The 17,476-nt window shown below is 50.1% G+C and overlaps 5 non-coding genes across 5 annotated transcripts; all 5 read right to left on the bottom strand.

Moving 5' to 3' along the window:
- Nucleotides 1–1,094: 1,094 nt before the first annotated feature.
- TRNAG-UCC (transfer RNA glycine (anticodon UCC)) lies at nt 1,095–1,166 on the bottom strand. The gene has a single exon. It is a non-coding gene; the product is annotated as a tRNA-Gly (tRNA).
- A 2,439-nt stretch (nt 1,167–3,605) lies between these two features.
- On the bottom strand, nt 3,606–3,677 carry TRNAG-UCC (transfer RNA glycine (anticodon UCC)). The gene has a single exon. It is a non-coding gene; the product is annotated as a tRNA-Gly (tRNA).
- Nucleotides 3,678–4,848: 1,171 nt separating this feature from the next.
- On the bottom strand, nt 4,849–4,920 carry TRNAG-UCC (transfer RNA glycine (anticodon UCC)). Its single transcript has one exon. It is a non-coding gene; the product is annotated as a tRNA-Gly (tRNA).
- An 11,190-nt stretch (nt 4,921–16,110) lies between these two features.
- On the bottom strand, nt 16,111–16,181 carry TRNAV-UAC (transfer RNA valine (anticodon UAC)). The gene has a single exon. It is a non-coding gene; the product is annotated as a tRNA-Val (tRNA).
- Nucleotides 16,182–17,366: 1,185 nt separating this feature from the next.
- Nucleotides 17,367–17,438, bottom strand: TRNAG-UCC (transfer RNA glycine (anticodon UCC)). Its single transcript has one exon. It is a non-coding gene; the product is annotated as a tRNA-Gly (tRNA).
- Nucleotides 17,439–17,476: the final 38 nt, after the last annotated feature.

Genomic DNA, 17,476 nt, shown 5'->3' with positions numbered 1-17,476 from the left:
CAGTTCGCATCATGAGGTCTTGCCGGTCAGCCCAACATTTCCCCGGGACCCCTTAAAAAAGGAGCTTGGTTTTAAGTTTGGTTTGATTGAACAGTACATTTTGTTGGCTGGGCTGGGACCCTCTCCTATTTAGCGCAAGAGTGGAACGAGGCAGCAAGTTCAAGGAATGACATTGCATCCAGGCACTTACAGCTCTTTGTGCCCTAATGCCATGACACAAAAACATAATTTGAAAAAACTTAGCAGAGGATGGTTTCGATCCATCGACCTCTGGGTTATGGGCCCAGCACGCTTCCGCTGCGCCACTCTGCTGGTTGGAGAACAAGAGCTTTTCTGGGCTTTTACAGCCTACAAACCGACAACCCTAGACCCAGTTTCGAGTGAAGCGGGCAGTAGGCCTTACAAAGCCAAACAACCTGCAACCACGCACTCCCATCCCATGGCCTTTTGCAGACAGGCCTCATTTCTCTAGCTCACACCCTAACTGCCAACACCCCTTCCCCTTCTCTCTCTGTCTCTCTCTCTCTGTCTCTCTCTCTCATTCTCTCTCTCTCGCAAGTAGATACTTTACTTCCCAGGTGCAACAAAACAAGCCTTCTCGAGCTGGCAGATATTGGAAGGAAGGAAGGAAGGGCCAGTTTGGAAACTCAACTCAATTACCATAAATCCCCTGCTAAGGGTTATGGGGGGGAGGAAAGAAGGAACTTTGCTTCAGGGAAAGGGCTGCTGCTGCTTCAGCATGTGAGGAGCGCAGCCACACGTTTCACCTTCCTCAGTATGTTGGTTTACAGGATGAGAGAGATCCTGAAACCTCACTCTAATAGGCTGAGGTGCTGTGCTCGGTGGCCTGCTGGGACCTTTGCCCGTCAGGGCAAGGCGAATAGGCCTTTGTCAGGCCTTCGTCAGGGCTTTGTCGGGGAGGGGCCAGGAGCTCTGCTCGCTTCAATCCCCTCACCGATAGACAGTTGCAGAAACTAGGATGCAAGAACCTTTCCTGGATGGGGTTTTGATTTTCGCGAAAAGTGTGTCAGCTTTGCTTTCAGCATGAGTCTGATTTCCAAAAAATGCATTTTGAACAATTTAAAGATTTGATCTGCGTTGGCCGGGAATCGAACCCGGGTCAACTGCTTGGAAGGCAGCTATGCTCACCACTATACCACCAACGCCTGCCTGTCTGAGCTCTCTGATGGAGCGCCCCTTAGAAATAAGAATAAGTCATTGGCTGGGAATGAAAAAAGCTTGCGTTTGACGCAGAAGCAGTTCGCATCATGAGGTCTTGCCGGTCAGCCCAACATTTCCCCGGGACCCCTTAAAAAAGGAGCTTGGTTTTAAGTTTGGTTTGATTGAACAGTACATTTTGTTGGCTGGGCTGGGACCCTCTCCTATTTAGCGCAAGAGTGGAACGAGGCAGCAAGTTCAAGGAATGACATTGCATCCAGGCACTTACAGCTCTTTGTGCCCTAATGCCATGACACAAAAACATAATTTGAAAAAACTTAGCAGAGGATGGTTTCGATCCATCGACCTCTGGGTTATGGGCCCAGCACGCTTCCGCTGTGCCACTCTGCTGGTTGGAGAACGAGAGCTTTTCGGGGCTTTTACAGCCTACAAACCGACAACCCTAGACCCAGTTTCGAGTGAAGCGGGCAGTAGGCCTTACAAAGCCAAACAACCTACAACCACGCACTCCCATCCCATGGCCTTTTGCAGACAGGCCTCATTTCTCTAGCTCACACCCTAACTGCCAACACCCCTTCCCCTTCTCTCACTGTCTCTCTCTCTGACTCTCTCTCTCATTCTCTCTCTCTCGCAAATAGATACTTTACTTCCCAGGTGCAACAAAACAAGCCTTCTCGAGCTGGCAGATATGGGAAGGAAGGAAGGAAGGGCCAGTTTGGAAACTCAACTCAATTACCATAAATCCCCTGCTAAGGGTTATGGGAGGGAGGAATGAAGGAACTTTGCTTCAGGGAAAGGGCTGCTGCTGCTTCAGCATGTGAGGAGCGCAGCCACACGTTTCACCTTCCTCAGTATGTTGGTTTACAGGATGAGAGAGATCCTGAAACCTCACTCTAATAGGCTGAGGTGCTGTGCTCGGTGGCCTGCTGGGACCTTTGCCCGTCAGGGCAAGGCGAATAGGCCTTTGTCAGGCCTTCGTCAGGGCTTTGTCGGGGAGGGGCCAGGAGCCCTGCTCGCTTCAATCCCCTCACCGATAGACAGTTGCAGAAACTAGGATGCAAGAACCTTTCCTGGATGGGGTTTTGATTTTCACGAAAAGTGTGTCAGCTTTGCTTTCAGCATGAGTCTGATTTCCCAAAAATGCATTTTGAACAATTTAAAGATTTGATCTGCGTTGGCAGGGAATCGAACCCGGGTCAACTGCTTGGAAGGTAGCTATGCTCACCACTATACCACCAACGCCTGCCTGTCTGGGCTATCTGATGGAGCGCCCCTTAGAAATAAGAATAAGTCATTGGCTGGGAATGAAAAAAGCTTGCGTTTGACGCAGAAGCAGTTCGCATCATGAGGTCTTGCCGGTCAGCCCAACATTTCCCCGGGACCCCTTAAAAAAGGAGCTTGGTTTTAAGTTTGGTTTGTTTGAACAGTACATTTTGTTGGCTGGGCTGGGACCCTCTCCTATTTAGCGCAAGAGTGGAACGAGGCAGCAAGTTCAAGGAATGACATTGCATCCAGGCACTTACAGCTCTTTGTGCCCTAATGCCATGACACAAAAACATAATTTGAAAAAGTTAGCAGAGGATGGTTTCGATCCATCGACCTCTGGGTTATGGGCCCAGCACGCTTCCGCTGCGCCACTCTGCTGGTTGGAGAACAAGAGCTTTTCTGGGCTTTTACAGCCTACAAACCGACAACCCTAGACCCAGTTTCGAGTGAAGCGGGCAGTAGGCCTTACAAAGCCAAACAACCTGCAACCACGCACTCCCATCCCATGGCCTTTTGCAGACAGGCCTCATTTCTCTAGCTCACACCCTAACTGCCAACACCCCTTCCCCTTCTCTCTCTGTCTCTCTCTCTCTGTCTCTCTCTCTCATTCTCTCTCTCTCGCAAATAGATACTTTACTTCCCAGGTGCAACAAAACAAGCCTTCTCGAGCTGGCAGATATGGGAAGGAAGGAAGGAAGGGCCAGTTTGGAAACTCAACTCAATTACCATAAATCCCCTGCTAAGGGTTATGGGAGTGAGGAATGAAGGAACTTTGCTTCAGGGAAAGGGATGCTGCTGCTTCAGCATGTGAGGAGCGCAGCCACACGTTTCACCTTCCTCAGTATGTTGGTTTACAGGATGAGAGAGATCCTGAAACCTCACTCTAATAGGCTGAGGTGCTGTGCTCGGTGGCCTGCTGGGACCTTTGCCCGTCAGGGCAAGGCGAATAGGCCTTTGTCAGGCCTTCGTCAGGGCTTTGTCGGGGAGGGGCCAGGAGCCCTGCTCGCTTCAATCCCCTCACCGATAGACAGTTGCAGAAACTAGGATGCAAGAACCTTTCCTGGATGGGGTTTTGATTTTCACGAAAAGTGTGTCAGCTTTGCTTTCAGCATGAGTCTGATTTCCAAAAAATGCATTTTGAACAATTTAAAGATTTGATCTGCGTTGGCCGGGAATCGAACCCGGGTCAACTGCTTGGAAGGCAGCTATGCTCACCACTATACCACCAACGCCTGCCTGTCTGGGCTATCTGATGGAGCGTCCCTTAGAAATAAGAATAAGTCATTGGCTGGGAATGAAAAAAGCTTGCGTTTGACGCAGAAGCAGTTCGCATCATGAGGTCTTGCCGGTCAGCCCAACATTTCCCCGGGACCCCTTAAAAAAGGAGCTTGGTTTTAAGTTTGGTTTGATTGAACAGTACATTTTGTTGGCTGGGCTGGGACCCTCTCCTATTTAGCGCAAGAGTGGAACGAGGCAGCAAGTTCAAGGAATGACATTGCATCCAGGCACTTACAGCTCTTTGTGCCCTAATGCCATGACACAAAAACATAATTTGAAAAAAGTTAGCAGAGGATGGTTTCGATCCATTGACCTCTGGGTTATGGGACCAGCACGCTTCCGCTGCGCCACTCTGCTGGTTGGAGAACAAGAGCTTTTCTGGGCTTTTACAGCCTACAAACAGACAACCCTAGACCCAGTTTCGAGTGAAGCGGGCAGTAGGCCTTACAAAGCCAAACAACCTGCAACCACGCACTCCCATCCCATGGCCTTTTGCAGACAGGCCTCATTTCTCTAGCTCACACCCTAACTGCCAACACCCCTTCCCCTTCTCTCTCTGTCTCTCTCTCTCATTCTCTCTCTCTCGCAAATAGATACTTTACTTCCCAGGTGCAACAAAACAAGCCTTCTCGAGCTGGCAGATATGGGACGGAAGGAAGGAAGGGCCAGTTTGGAAACTCAACTCAATTACCATAAATCCCCTGCTAAGGGTTATGGGAGGGAGGAATGAAGGAACTTTGCTTCAGGGAAAGGGCTGCTGCTGCTTCAGCATGTGAGGAGCGCAGCCACACGTTTCACCTTCCTCAGTATGTTGGTTTACAGGATGAGAGAGATCCTGAAACCTCACTCTAATAGGCTGAGGTGCTGTGCTCGGTGGCCTGCTGGGACCTTTGCCCGTCAGGGCAAGGCGATTAGGCCTTTGTCAGGCCTTCGTCAGGGCTTTGTCGGGGAGGGGCCAGGAGCCCTGCTCGCTTCAATCCCCTCACCGATAGACAGTTGCAGAAACTAGGATGCAAGAACCTTTCCTGGATGGGGTTTTGATTTTCACGAAAAGTGTGTCAGCTTTGCTTTCAGCATGAGTCTGATTTCCAAAAAATACATTTTGAACAATTTAAAGATTTGATCTGCGTTGGCCGGGAATCGAACCCGGGTCAACTGCTTGGAAGGCAGCTATGCTCACCACTATACCACCAACGCCTGCCTGTCTGGGCTATGTGATGGAGCGCCCCTTAGAAATAAGAATAAGTCATTGGCTGGGAATGAAAAAAGCTTGCGTTTGACGCAGAAGCAGTTCGCATCGTGAGGTCTTGCCGGTCAGCCCAACATTTCCCCGGGACCCCTTAAAAAAGGAGCTTGGTTTTAAGTTTGGTTTGATTGAACAGTACATTTTGTTGGCTGGGCTGGGACCCTCTCCTATTTAGCGCAAGAGTGGAACGAGGCAGCAAGTTCAAGGAATGACATTGCATCCAGGCACTTACAGCTCTTTGTGCCCTAATGCCATGACACAAAAACATAATTTGAAAAAACTTAGCAGAGGATGGTTTCTATCCATCGACCTCTGGGTTATGGGCCCAGCACGCTTCCGCTGCGCCACTCTGCTGGTTGGAGAACAAGAGCTTTTCTGGGCTTTTACAGCCTACAAACCGACAACCCTAGACCCAGTTTCGAGTGAAGCGGGCAGTAGGCCTTACAAAGCCAAACAACCTGCAACCACGCACTCCCATCCCATGGCCTTTTGCAGACAGGCCTCATTTCTCTAGCTCACACCCTAACTGCCAACACCCCTTCCCCTTCTCTCTCTGTCTCTCTCTCTCATTCTCTCTCTCTCGCAAATAGATACTTTACTTCCCAGGTGCAACAAAACAAGCCTTCTCGAGCTGGCAGATATGGGAAGGAAGGAAGGAAGGGCCAGTTTGGAAACTCAACTCAATTACCATAAATCCCCTGCTAAGGGTTATGGGAGGGAGGAATGAAGGAACTTTGCTTCAGGGAAAGGGCTGCTGCTGCTTCAGCATGTGAGGAGCACAGCCACACGTTTCACCTTCCTCAGTATGTTGGTTTACAGGATGAGAGAGATCCTGAAACCTCACTCTAATAGGCTGAGGTGCTGTGCTCGGTGGCCTGCTGGGACCTTTGCCCGTCAGGGCAAGGCGAATAGGCCTTTGTCAGGCCTTTGTCGGGGAGGGGCCAGGAGCCCTGCTCGCTTCAATCCCCTCACCGATAGACAGTTGCAGAAACTAGGATGCAAGAACCTTTCCTGGATGGGGTTTTGATTTTCACGAAAAGTGTGTCAGCTTTGCTTTCAGCATGAGTCTGATTTCCAAAAAATGCATTTTGAACAATTTAAAGATTTGATCTGCGTTGGCCGGGAATCGAACCCGGGTCAACTGCTTGGAAGGCAGCTATGCTCACCACTATACCATCAACGCCTGCCTGTCTGGGCTATCTGATGGAGCGCCCCTTAGAAATAAGAATAAGTCATTGGCTGGGAATGAAAAAAGCTTGCGTTTGACGCAGAAGCAGTTCGCATCATGAGGTCTTGCCGGTCAGCCCAACATTTCCCCGGGACCCCTTAAAAAAGGAGCTTGGTTTTAAGTTTGGTTTGATTGAACAGTACATTTTGTTGGCTGGGCTGGGACCCTCTCCTATTTAGCGCAAGAGTGGAACGAGGCAGCAAGTTCAAGGAATGACATTGCATCCAGGCACTTACAGCTCTTTGTGCCCTAATGCCATGACACAAAAACATAATTTGAAAAAAGTTAGCAGAGGATGGTTTCGATCCATCGACCTCTGGGTTATGGGCCCAGCACGCTTCCGCTGCGCCACTCTGCTGGTTGGAGAGAAGAGCTTTTCTGGGCTTTTACAGCCTACAAACCGACAACCATAGACCCAGTTTCGAGTGAAGCGGGCAGTAGGCCTTACAAAGCCAAACAACCTGCAACCACGCACTCCCATCCCATGGCCTTTTGCAGACAGGCCTCATTTCTCTAGCTCACACCCTAACTGCCAACACCCCTTCCCCTTCTCTCTCTGTCTCTCTCTCTCTGTCTCTCTCTCTCATTCTCTCTCTCTCGCAAATAGATACTTTACTTCCCAGGTGCAACAAAACAAGCCTTCTCGAGCTGGCAGATATGGGAAGGAAGGAAGGAAGGGCCAGTTTGGAAACTCAACTCAATTACCATAAATCCCCTGCTAAGGGTTATCGGAGGGAGGAATGAAGGAACTTTGCTTCAGGTAAAGGGCTGCTGCTGCTTCAGCATGTGAGGAGCGCAGCCACACGTTTCACCTTCCTCAGTATGTTGGTTTACAGGATGAGAGAGATCCTGAAACCTCACTCTAATAGGCTGAGGAGCTGTGCTCGGTGGCCTGCTGGGACCTTTGCCCGTCAGGGCAAGGCGAATAGGCCTTCGTCAGTGCTTTGTCGGGGAGGGGCCAGGAGCCCTGCTCGCTTCAATCCCCTCACCGATAGACAGTTGCAGAAACTAGGATGCAAGAACCTTTCCTGGATGGGGTTTTGATTTTCGCGAAAAGTGTGTCAGCTTTGCTTTCAGCATGAGTCTGATTTCCCAAAAATGTATTTTGAACAATTTAAAGATTTGATCTGCGTTGGCCGGGAATCGAACCCCGGTCAACTGCTTGGAAGGCAGCTATGCTCACCACTATACCACCAACGCCTGCCTGTCTGGGCTATGTGATGGAGCGCCCCTTAGAAATAAGAATAAGTCATTGGCTGGGAATGAAAAAAGCTTGCTTTTGACGCAGAAGCAGTTCGCATCATGAGGTCTTGCCGGTCAGCCCAACATTTCCCCGGGACCCCTTAAAAAAGGAGCTTGGTTTTAAGTTTGGTTTGATTGAACAGTACATTTTGTTGGCTGGGCTGGGACCCTCTCCTATTTAGCGCAAGAGTGGAACGAGGTAGCAAGTTCAAGGAATGACATTGCATCCAGGCACTTACAGCTCTTTGTGCCCTAATGCCATGACACAAAAACATAATTTGAAAAAACTTAGCAGAGGATGGTTTCGATCCATCGACCTCTGGATTATGGGCCCAGCACGCTTCCGCTGCGCCACTCTGCTGGTTGGAGAACAAGAGCTTTTCTGGGCTTTTACAGCCTACAAACCGACAACCCTAGACCCAGTTTCGAGTGAAGCGGGCAGTAGGCCTTACAAAGCCAAACAACCTGCAACCACGCACTCCCATCCCATGGCCTTTTGCAGACAGGCCTCATTTCTCTAGCTCACACCCTAACTGCCAACACCCCTTCCCCTTCTCTCACTGTCTCTCTCTCTCTGTCTCTCTCTCTCATTCTCTCTCTCGCAAATAGATACTTTACTTCCCAGGTGCAACAAAACAAGCCTTCTCGAGCTGGCAGATATGGGAAGGAAGGAAGGAAGGGCCCGTTTGGAAACTCAACTCAATTACCATAAATCCCCTGCTAAGGGTTATGGGAGGGAGGAATGAAGGAACTTTGCTTCAGGGAAAGGGCTGCTGCTGCTTCAGCATGTGAGGAGCGCAGCCACACGTTTCACCTTCCTCAGTATGTTGGTTTACAGGATGAGAGAGATCCTGAAACCTCACTCTAATAGGCTGAGGTGCTGTGCTCGGTGGCCTGCTGGGACCTTTGCCCGTCAGGGCAAGGCGAATAGGCCTTTGTCAGGCCTTCGTCAGGGCTTTGTCGGGGAGGGGCCAGGAGCCCTGCTCGCTTCAATCCCCTCACCGATAGACAGTTGCAGAAACTAGGATGCAAGAACCTTTCCTGGATGGGGTTTTGATTTTCACGAAAAGTGTGTCAGCTTTGCTTTCAGCATGAGTCTGATTTCCAAAAAATGCATTTTGAACAATTTAAAGATTTGATCTGCGTTGGCCGGGAATCGAACCCGGCTCAACTGCTTGGAAGGCAGCTATGCTCACCACTATACCACCAACGCCTGCCTGTCTGGGCTATCTGATGGAGCGCCCCTTAGAAATAAGAATAAGTCATTGGCTGGGAATGAAAAAAGCTTGCGTTTGACGCAGAAGCAGTTCGCATCATGAGGTCTTGCCGGTCAGCCCAACATTTCCCCGGGACCCCTTAAAAAAGGAGCTTGGTTTTAAGTTTGGTTTGATTGAACAGTACATTTTGTTGGCTGGGCTGGGACCCTCTCCTATTTAGCGCAAGAGTGGAACGAGGCAGCAAGTTCAAGGAATGACATTGCATCCAGGCACTTACAGCTCTTTGTGCCCTAATGCCATGACACAAAAACATAATTTGAAAAAACTTAGCAGAGGATGGTTTCGATCCATCGACCTCTGGGTTATGGGCCCAGCATGCTTCCGCTGCGCCACTCTGCTGGTTGGAGAACAAGAGCTTTTCTGGGCTTTTACAGCCTACAAACCGACAACCCTAGACCCAGTTTCGAGTGAAGCGGGCAGTATCCCTTACAAAGCCAAACAACCTGCAACCACGCACTCCCATCCCATGGCCTTTTGCAGACAGGCCTCATTTCTCTAGCTCAGACCCTAACTGCCAACACCCCTTCCCCTTCTCTCTCTGTCTCTCTCTCTCTGTCTCTCTCTCTCATTCTCTCTCTCTCGCAAATAGATGCTTTACTTCCCAGGTGCAACAAAACAAGCCTTCTCGAGCTGGCAGATATGGGAAAGAAGGAAGGAAGGGCCAGTTTGGAAACTCAACTCAATTACCATAAATCCCCTGCTAAGGGTTATGGGAGGGAGGAATGAAGGAACTTTGATTCAGGGAAAGGGCTGCTGCTGCTCCAGCATGTGAGGAGCGCAGCCACACGTTTCACCTTCCTCAGTATGTTGGTTTACAGGATGAGAGAGATCCTGAAACCTCACTCTAATAGGCTGAGGTGCTGTGCTCGGTGGCCTGCTGGGACCTTTGCCCGTCAGGGCAAGGCGAATAGGCCTTCGTCAGGGCTTTGTCGGGGAGGGGCCAGGAGCCCTGCTCGCTTCAATCCCCTCACCGATAGACAGTTGCGGAAACTAGGATGCAAGAACCTTTCCTGGATGGGGTTTTGATTTTCGCGAAAAGTGTGTCAGCTTTGCTTTCAGCATGAGTCTGATTTCCCAAAAATGCATTTTGAACAATTTAAAGATTTGATCTGCATTGGCCGGGAGTCGAACCCGGGTCAACTGCTTGGAAGGCAGCTATGCTCACCACTATACCACCAACGCCTGCCTGTCTGGGCTATGTGATGGAGCGCCCCTTAGAAATAAGAATAAGTCTTTGGCTGGGAATGAAAAAAGCTTGCGTTTGACGCAGAAGCAGTTCGCATCATGAGGTCTTGCCGGTCAGCCCAACATTTCCCCGGGACCCCTTAAAAAAGGAGCTTGGTTTTAAGTTTGGTTTGATTGAACAGTACATTTTGTTGGCTGGGCTGGGACCCTCTCCTATTTAGTGCAAGAGTGGAACGAGGCAGCAAGTTCAAGGAATGACATTGCATCCAGGCACTTACAGCTCTTTGTGCCCTAATGCCATGACACAAAAACATAATTTGAAAAAACTTAGCAGAGGATGGTTTCGATCCATCGACCTCTGGGTTATGGGCCCAGCACGCTTCCGCTGCGCCACTCTGCTGGTTGGAGAACAAGAGCTTTTCTGGGCTTTTACAGCCTACAAACCGACAACCCTAGACCCAGTTTCGAGTGAAGCGGGCAGTAGGCCTTACAAAGCCAAACAACCTGCAACCATGCACTCCCATCCCATGGCCTTTTGCAGACAGGCCTCATTTCTCTAGCTCACACCCTAACTGCCAACACCCCTTCCCCTTCTCTCTCTGTCTCTCTCTCTCTGTCTCTCTCTCTCATTCTCTCTCTCTCGCAAATAGATACTTTACTTCCCAGGTGCAACAAAACAAGCCTTCTCGAGCTGGCAGATATGGGAAGGAAGGAAGGAAGGGCCAGTTTGGAAACTCAACTCAATTACCATAAATCCCCTGCTAAGGGTTATGGGAGGGAGGAATGAAGGAACTTTGCTTCAGGGAAAGGGCAGCTGCTGCTTCAGCATGTGAGGAGCGCAGCCACACGTTTCACCTTCCTCAGTATGTTGGTTTACAGGATGAGAGAGATCCTGAAACCTCACTCTAATAGGCTGAGGTGCTGTGCTCGGTGGCCTGCTGGGACCTTTGCCCGTCAGGGCAAGGCGAATAGGCCTTTGTCAGGCCTTCGTCAGGGCTTTGTCGGGGAGGGGCCAGGAGCCCTGCTCGCTTCAATCCCCTCACCGATAGACAGTTGCAGAAACTAGGATGCAAGAACCTTTCCTGGATGGGGTTTTGATTTTCGCGAAAAGTGTGTCAGCTTTGCTTTCAGCATGAGTCTGATTTCCCAAAAATGCATTTTGAACAATTTAAAGATTTGATCTGCGTTGGCCGGGAATCGAACCCGGGTCAACTGCTTGGAAGGCAGCTATGCTCACCACTATACCACCAACACCTGCCTGTCTGGGCTATGTGATGGAGCGCCCCTTAGAAATAAGAATAAGTCATTGGCTGGGAATGAAAAAAGCTTGCGTTTGACGCAGAAGCAGTTCGCATCATGAGGTCTTGCCGGTCAGCCCAACATTTCCCCGGGACCCCTTAAAAAAGGAGCTTGGTTTTAAGTTTGGTTTGATTGAACAGTACATTTTGTTGGCTGGGCTGGGACCCTCTCCTATTTAGCGCAAGAGTGGAACGAGGCAGCAAGTTCAAGGAATGACATTGCATCCAGGCACTTACAGCTCTTTGTGCCCTAATGCCATGACACAAAAACATAATTTGAAAAAACTTAGCAGAGGATGGTTTCGATCCATCGACCTCTGGGTTATGGGCCCAGCACGCTTCCGCTGCGCCACTCTGCTGGTTGGAGAACAAGAGCTTTTCTGGGCTTTTACAGCCTACAAACCGACAACCCTAGACCCAGTTTCGAGTGAAGCGGGCAGTAGGCCTTACAAAGCCAAACAACCTGCAACCATGCACTCCCATCCCATGGCCTTTTGCAGACAGGCCTCATTTCTCTAGCTCACACCCTAACTGCCAACACCCCTTCCCCTTCTCTCTCTGTCTCTCTCTCTCTGTCTCTCTCTCTCATTCTCTCTCTCTCGCAAATAGATACTTTACTTCCCAGGTGCAACAAAACAAGCCTTCTCGAGCTGGCAGATATGGGAAGGAAGGAAGGAAGGGCCAGTTTGGAAACTCAACTCAATTACCATAAATCCCCTGCTAAGGGTTATGGGAGGGAGGAATGAAGGAACTTTGCTTCAGGGAAAGGGCAGCTGCTGCTTCAGCATGTGAGGAGCGCAGCCACACGTTTCACCTTCCTCAGTATGTTGGTTTACAGGATGAGAGAGATCCTGAAACCTCACTCTAATAGGCTGAGGTGCTGTGCTCGGTGGCCTGCTGGGACCTTTGCCCGTCAGGGCAAGGCGAATAGGCCTTTGTCAGGCCTTCGTCAGGGCTTTGTCGGGGAGGGGCCAGGAGCCCTGCTCGCTTCAATCCCCTCACCGATAGACAGTTGCAGAAACTAGGATGCAAGAACCTTTCCTGGATGGGGTTTTGATTTTCGCGAAAAGTGTGTCAGCTTTGCTTTCAGCATGAGTCTGATTTCCCAAAAATGCATTTTGAACAATTTAAAGATTTGATCTGCGTTGGCCCGGAATCGAACCCGGGTCAACTGCTTGGAAGGCAGCTATGCTCACCACTATACCACCAACACCTGCCTGTCTGGGCTATGTGATGGAGCGCCCCTTAGAAATAAGAATAAGTCATTGGCTGGGAATGAAAAAAGCTTGCGTTTGACGCAGAAGCAGTTCGCATCATGAGGTCTTGCCGGTCAGCCCAACATTTCCCCGGGACCCCTTAAAAAAGGAGCTTGGTTTTAAGTTTGGTTTGATTGAACAGTACATTTTGTTGGCTGGGCTGGGACCCTCTCCTATTTAGCGCAAGAGTGGAACGAGGCAGCAAGTTCAAGGAATGACATTGCATCCAGGCACTTACAGCTCTTTGTGCCCTAATGCCATGACACAAAAACATAATTTGAAAAAACTTAGCAGAGGATGGTTTCGATCCATCGACCTCTGGGTTATGGGCCCAGCACGCTTCCGCTGCGCCACTCTGCTGGTTGGAGAACAAGAGCTTTTCTGGGCTTTTACAGCCTACAAACCGACAACCCTAGACCCAGTTTCGAGTGAAGCGGGCAGTAGGCCTTACAAAGCCAAACAACCTGCAACCACGCACTCCCATCCCATGGCCTTTTGCAGACAGGCCTCATTTCTCTAGCTCACACCCTAACTGCCAACACCCCTTCCCCTTCTCTCTCTGTCTCTCTCTCTCTGTCTCTCTCTCTCATTCTCTCTCTCTCGCAAGTAGATACTTTACTTCCCAGGTGCAACAAAACAAGCCTTCTCGAGCTGGCAGATATGGGAAGGAAGGAAGGAAGGGCCAGTTTGGAAACTCAACTCAATTACCATAAATCCCCTGCTAAGGGTTATGGGGGGGAGGAAAGAAGGAACTTTGCTTCAGGGAAAGGGCTGCTGCTGCTTCAGCATGTGAGGAGCGCAGCCACACGTTTCACCTTCCTCAGTATGTTGGTTTACAGGATGAGAGAGATCCTGAAACCTCACTCTAATAGGCTGAGGTGCTGTGCTCGGTGGCCTGCTGGGACCTTTGCCCGTCAGGGCAAGGCGAATAGGCCTTTGTCAGGCCTTCGTCAGGGCTTTGTCGGGGAGGGGCCAGGAGCTCTGCTCGCTTCAATCCCCTCACCGATAGACAGTTGCAGAAACTAGGATGCAAGAACCTTTCCTGGATGGGGTTTTGATTTTCGCGAAAAGTGTGTCAGCTTTGCTTTCAGCATGAGTCTGATTTCCAAAAAATGCATTTTGAACAATTTAAAGATTTGATCTGCGTTGGCCGGGAATCGAACCGGGGTCAACTGCTTGGAAGGCAGCTATGCTCACCACTATACCACCAACGCCTGCCTGTCTGAGCTCTCTGATGGAGCGCCCCTTAGAAATAAGAATAAGTCATTGGCTGGGAATGAAAAAAGCTTGCGTTTGACGCAGAAGCAGTTCGCATCATGAGGTCTTGCCGGTCAGCCCAACATTTCCCCGGGACCCCTTAAAAAAGGAGCTTGGTTTTAAGTTTGGTTTGATTGAACAGTACATTTTGTTGGCTGGGCTGGGACCCTCTCCTATTTAGCGCAAGAGTGGAACGAGGCAGCAAGTTCAAGGAATGACATTGCATCCAGGCACTAACAGCTCTTTGTGCCCTAATGCCATGACACAAAAACATAATTTGAAAAAACTTAGCAGAGGATGGTTTCGATCCATCGACCTCTGGGTTATGGGCCCAGCACGCTTCCGCTGTGCCACTCTGCTGGTTGGAGAACGAGAGCTTTTCGGGGCTTTTACAGCCTACAAACCGACAACCCTAGACCCAGTTTCGAGTGAAGCGGGCAGTAGGCCTTACAAAGCCAAACAACCTGCAACCACGCACTCCCATCCCATGGCCTTTTGCAGACAGGCCTCATTTCTCTAGCTCACACCCTAACTGCCAACACCCCTTCCCCTTCTCTCACTGTCTCTCTCTCTGTCTCTCTCTCTCATTCTCTCTCTCTCGCAAATAGATACTTTACTTCCCAGGTGCAACAAAACAAGCCTTCTCGAGCAGGCAGATATGGGAAGGAAGGAAGGAAGGGCCAGTTTGGAAACTCAACTCAATTACCATAAATCCCCTGCTAAGGGTTATGGGAGGGAGGAATGAAGGAACTTTGCTTCAGGGAAAGGGCTGCTGCTGCTTCAGCATGTGAGGAGCGCAGCCACACGTTTCACCTTCCTCAGTATGTTGGTTTACAGGATGAGAGAGATCCTGAAACCTCACTCTAATAGGCTGAGGTGCTGTGCTCGGTGGCCTGCTGGGACCTTTGCCCGTCAGGGCAAGGCGAATAGGCCTTTGTCAGGCCTTCGTCAGGGCTTTGTCGGGGAGGGGCCAGGAGCCCTGCTCGCTTCAATCCCCTCACCGATAGACAGTTGCAGAAACTAGGATGCAAGAACCTTTCCTGGATGGGGTTTTGATTTTCACGAAAAGTGTGTCAGCTTTGCTTTCAGCATGAGTCTGATTTCCAAAAAATGCATTTTGAACAATTTAAAGATTTGATCTGCGTTGGCCGGGAATCGAACCCGGGTCAACTGCTTGGAAGGCAGCTATGCTCACCACTATACCACCAAAGCCTGCCTGTCTGGGCTATCTGATGGAGCGCCCCTTAGAAATAAGAATAAGTCATTGGCTGGGAATGAAAAAAGCTTGCGTTTGACGCAGAAGCAGTTCGCATCATGAGGTCTTGCCGGTCAGCCCAACATTTCCCCGGGACCCCTTAAAAAAGGAGCTTGGTTTTAAGTTTGGTTTGATTGAACAGTACATTTTGTTGGCTGGGCTGGGACCCTCTCCTATTTAGCGCAAGAGTGGAACGAGGCAGCAAGTTCAAGGAATGACATTGAAATCCAGGCACTTACAGCTCTTTGTGCCCTAATGCCATGACACAAAAACATAATTTGAAAAAACGTAGCAGAGGATGGTTTCGATCCATCGACCTCTGGGTTATGGGCCCAGCATGCTTCCGCTGCGCCACTCTGCTGGTTGGAGACCAAGAGATTTTCTGGGCTTTTACAGCCTACAAACCGACAACCCTAGACCCAGTTTCGAGTGAAGCGGGCAGTAGGCCTTACAAAGCCAAACAACCTGCAACCACGCACTCCCATCCCATGGCCTTTTGCAGACAGGCCTCATTTCTCTAGCTCACACCGTAACTGCCAACACCCCTTCCCCTTCTCTCTCTGTCTCTCTCTCTCTGTCTCTCTCTCTCATTCTCTCTCTCTCGCAAATAGATACTTTACTTCCCAGGTGCAACAAAACAAGCATTCTCGAGCTGGCAGATATGGGAAGGAAGGAAGGAAGGGCCAGTTTGGAAACTCAACTCAATTACCATAAATCCCCTGCTAAGGGTTATGGGAGGGAGGAATGAAGGAACTTTGCTTCAGGGAAAGGGCTGCTGCTGCTTCAGCATGTGAGGAGCGCAGCCACACGTTTCACCTTCCTCAGTATGTTGGTTTACAGGATGAGAGAGATCCTGAAACCTCACTCTAATAGGCTGAGGTGCTGTGCTCGGTGGCCTGCTGGGACCTTTGCCCGTCAGGGCAAGGCGAATAGGCCTTTGTCAGGCCTTCGTCAGGGCTTTGTCGGGGAGGGGCCAGGAGCCCTGCTCGCTTCAATCCCCTCACCGATAGACAGTTGCAGAAACTAGGATGCAAGAACCTTTCCTGGATGGGGTTTTGATTTTCACGAAAAGTGTGTCAGCTTTGCTTTCAGCATGAGTCTGATTTCCAAAAAATGCATTTTGAACAATTTAAAGATTTGATCTGCGTTGGCCGGGAAGCGAACCCGGGTCACTGCTTGTAAGGCAGCTATGCTCACCACTATACCACCAACGCCTGCCTGTCTGGGCTCTCTGATGGAGCGCCCCTTAGAAATAAGAATAAGTCATTGGCTGGGAATGAAAAAAGCTTGCGTTTGACGCAGAAGCAGTTCGCATCATGAGGTCTTGCCGGTCAGCCCAACATTTCCCTGGGACCCCTTAAAAAAGGAGCTTGGTTTTAAGTTTGGTTTGATTGAACAGTACATTTTGTTGGCTGGGCTGGGACCCTCTCCTATTTAGCGCAAGAGTGGAACGAGGCAGCAAGTTCAAGGAATGACATTGCATCCAGGCACTTACAGCTCTTTGTGCCCTAATGCCATGACACAAAAACATAATTTGAAAAAACTTAACAGAGGATGGTTTCGATCCATCGACCTCTGGGTTATGGGTCCAGCACACTTCCGCTGCGCCACTCTGCTGGTTGGAGAACAAGAGCTTTTCTGGGCTTTTACAGCCTACAAACCGACAACCCTAGACCCAGTTTCGAGTGAAGCGGGCAGTAGGCCTTACAAAGCCAAACAACATGCAACCACGCACTCCCATCCCATGGCCTTTTGCAGACAGGCCTCATTTCTCTAGCTCACACCCTAACTGCCAACACCCCTTCCCCTTCTCTCTCTGTCTCTCTCTCTCTGTCTCTCTCTCTCATTCTCTCTCTCTCGCAAATAGATACTTTACTTCCCAGGTGCAACAAAACAAGCCTTCTCGAGCTGGCAGATATGGGAAGGAAGGAAGGAAGGGCCAGTTTGGAAACTCAACTCAATTACCATAAATCCCCTGCTAAGGGTTATGGGAGGGAGGAATGAAGGAACTTTGCTTCAGGGAAAGGGCTGCTGCTGCTTCAGCATGTGAGGAGCGCAGCCACACGTTTCACCTTCCTCAGTATGTTGGTTTACAGGATGAGAGAGATCCTGAAACCTCACTCTAATAGGCTGAGGTGCTGTGCTCGGTGGCCCGCTGGGACCTTTGCCCGTCAGGGCAAGGCGAATAGGCCTTTGTCAGGCCTTCGTCAGGGCTTTGTCGGGGAGGGGCCAGGAGCCCTGCTCGCTTCAATCCCCTCACCGATAGACAGTTGCAGAAACTAGGATGCAAGAACCTTTCCTGGATGGGGTTTTGATTTTCGCGAAAAGTGTGTCAGCTTTGCTTTCAGCATGAGTCTGATTTCCAAAAAATGCATTTTGAACAATTTAAAGATTTGATCTGCGTTGGCCGGGAATCGAACCCGGGTCAACTGCTTGGAAGGCAGCTATGCTCACCACTATACCACCAACGCCTGCCTGTCTGGACTATCTGATGGAGCGCCCCTTAGAA

This window comes from Ambystoma mexicanum, chromosome 6q (genome assembly GCF_040938575.1).
Source record: "Ambystoma mexicanum isolate Mex_15411 chromosome 6q, UKY_AmexF1_1, whole genome shotgun sequence".
In the NCBI taxonomy this organism is placed as follows: Eukaryota; Metazoa; Chordata; class Amphibia; order Caudata; family Ambystomatidae; genus Ambystoma; species Ambystoma mexicanum.
This window is presented reverse-complemented; position numbering and strand designations above follow the sequence as displayed.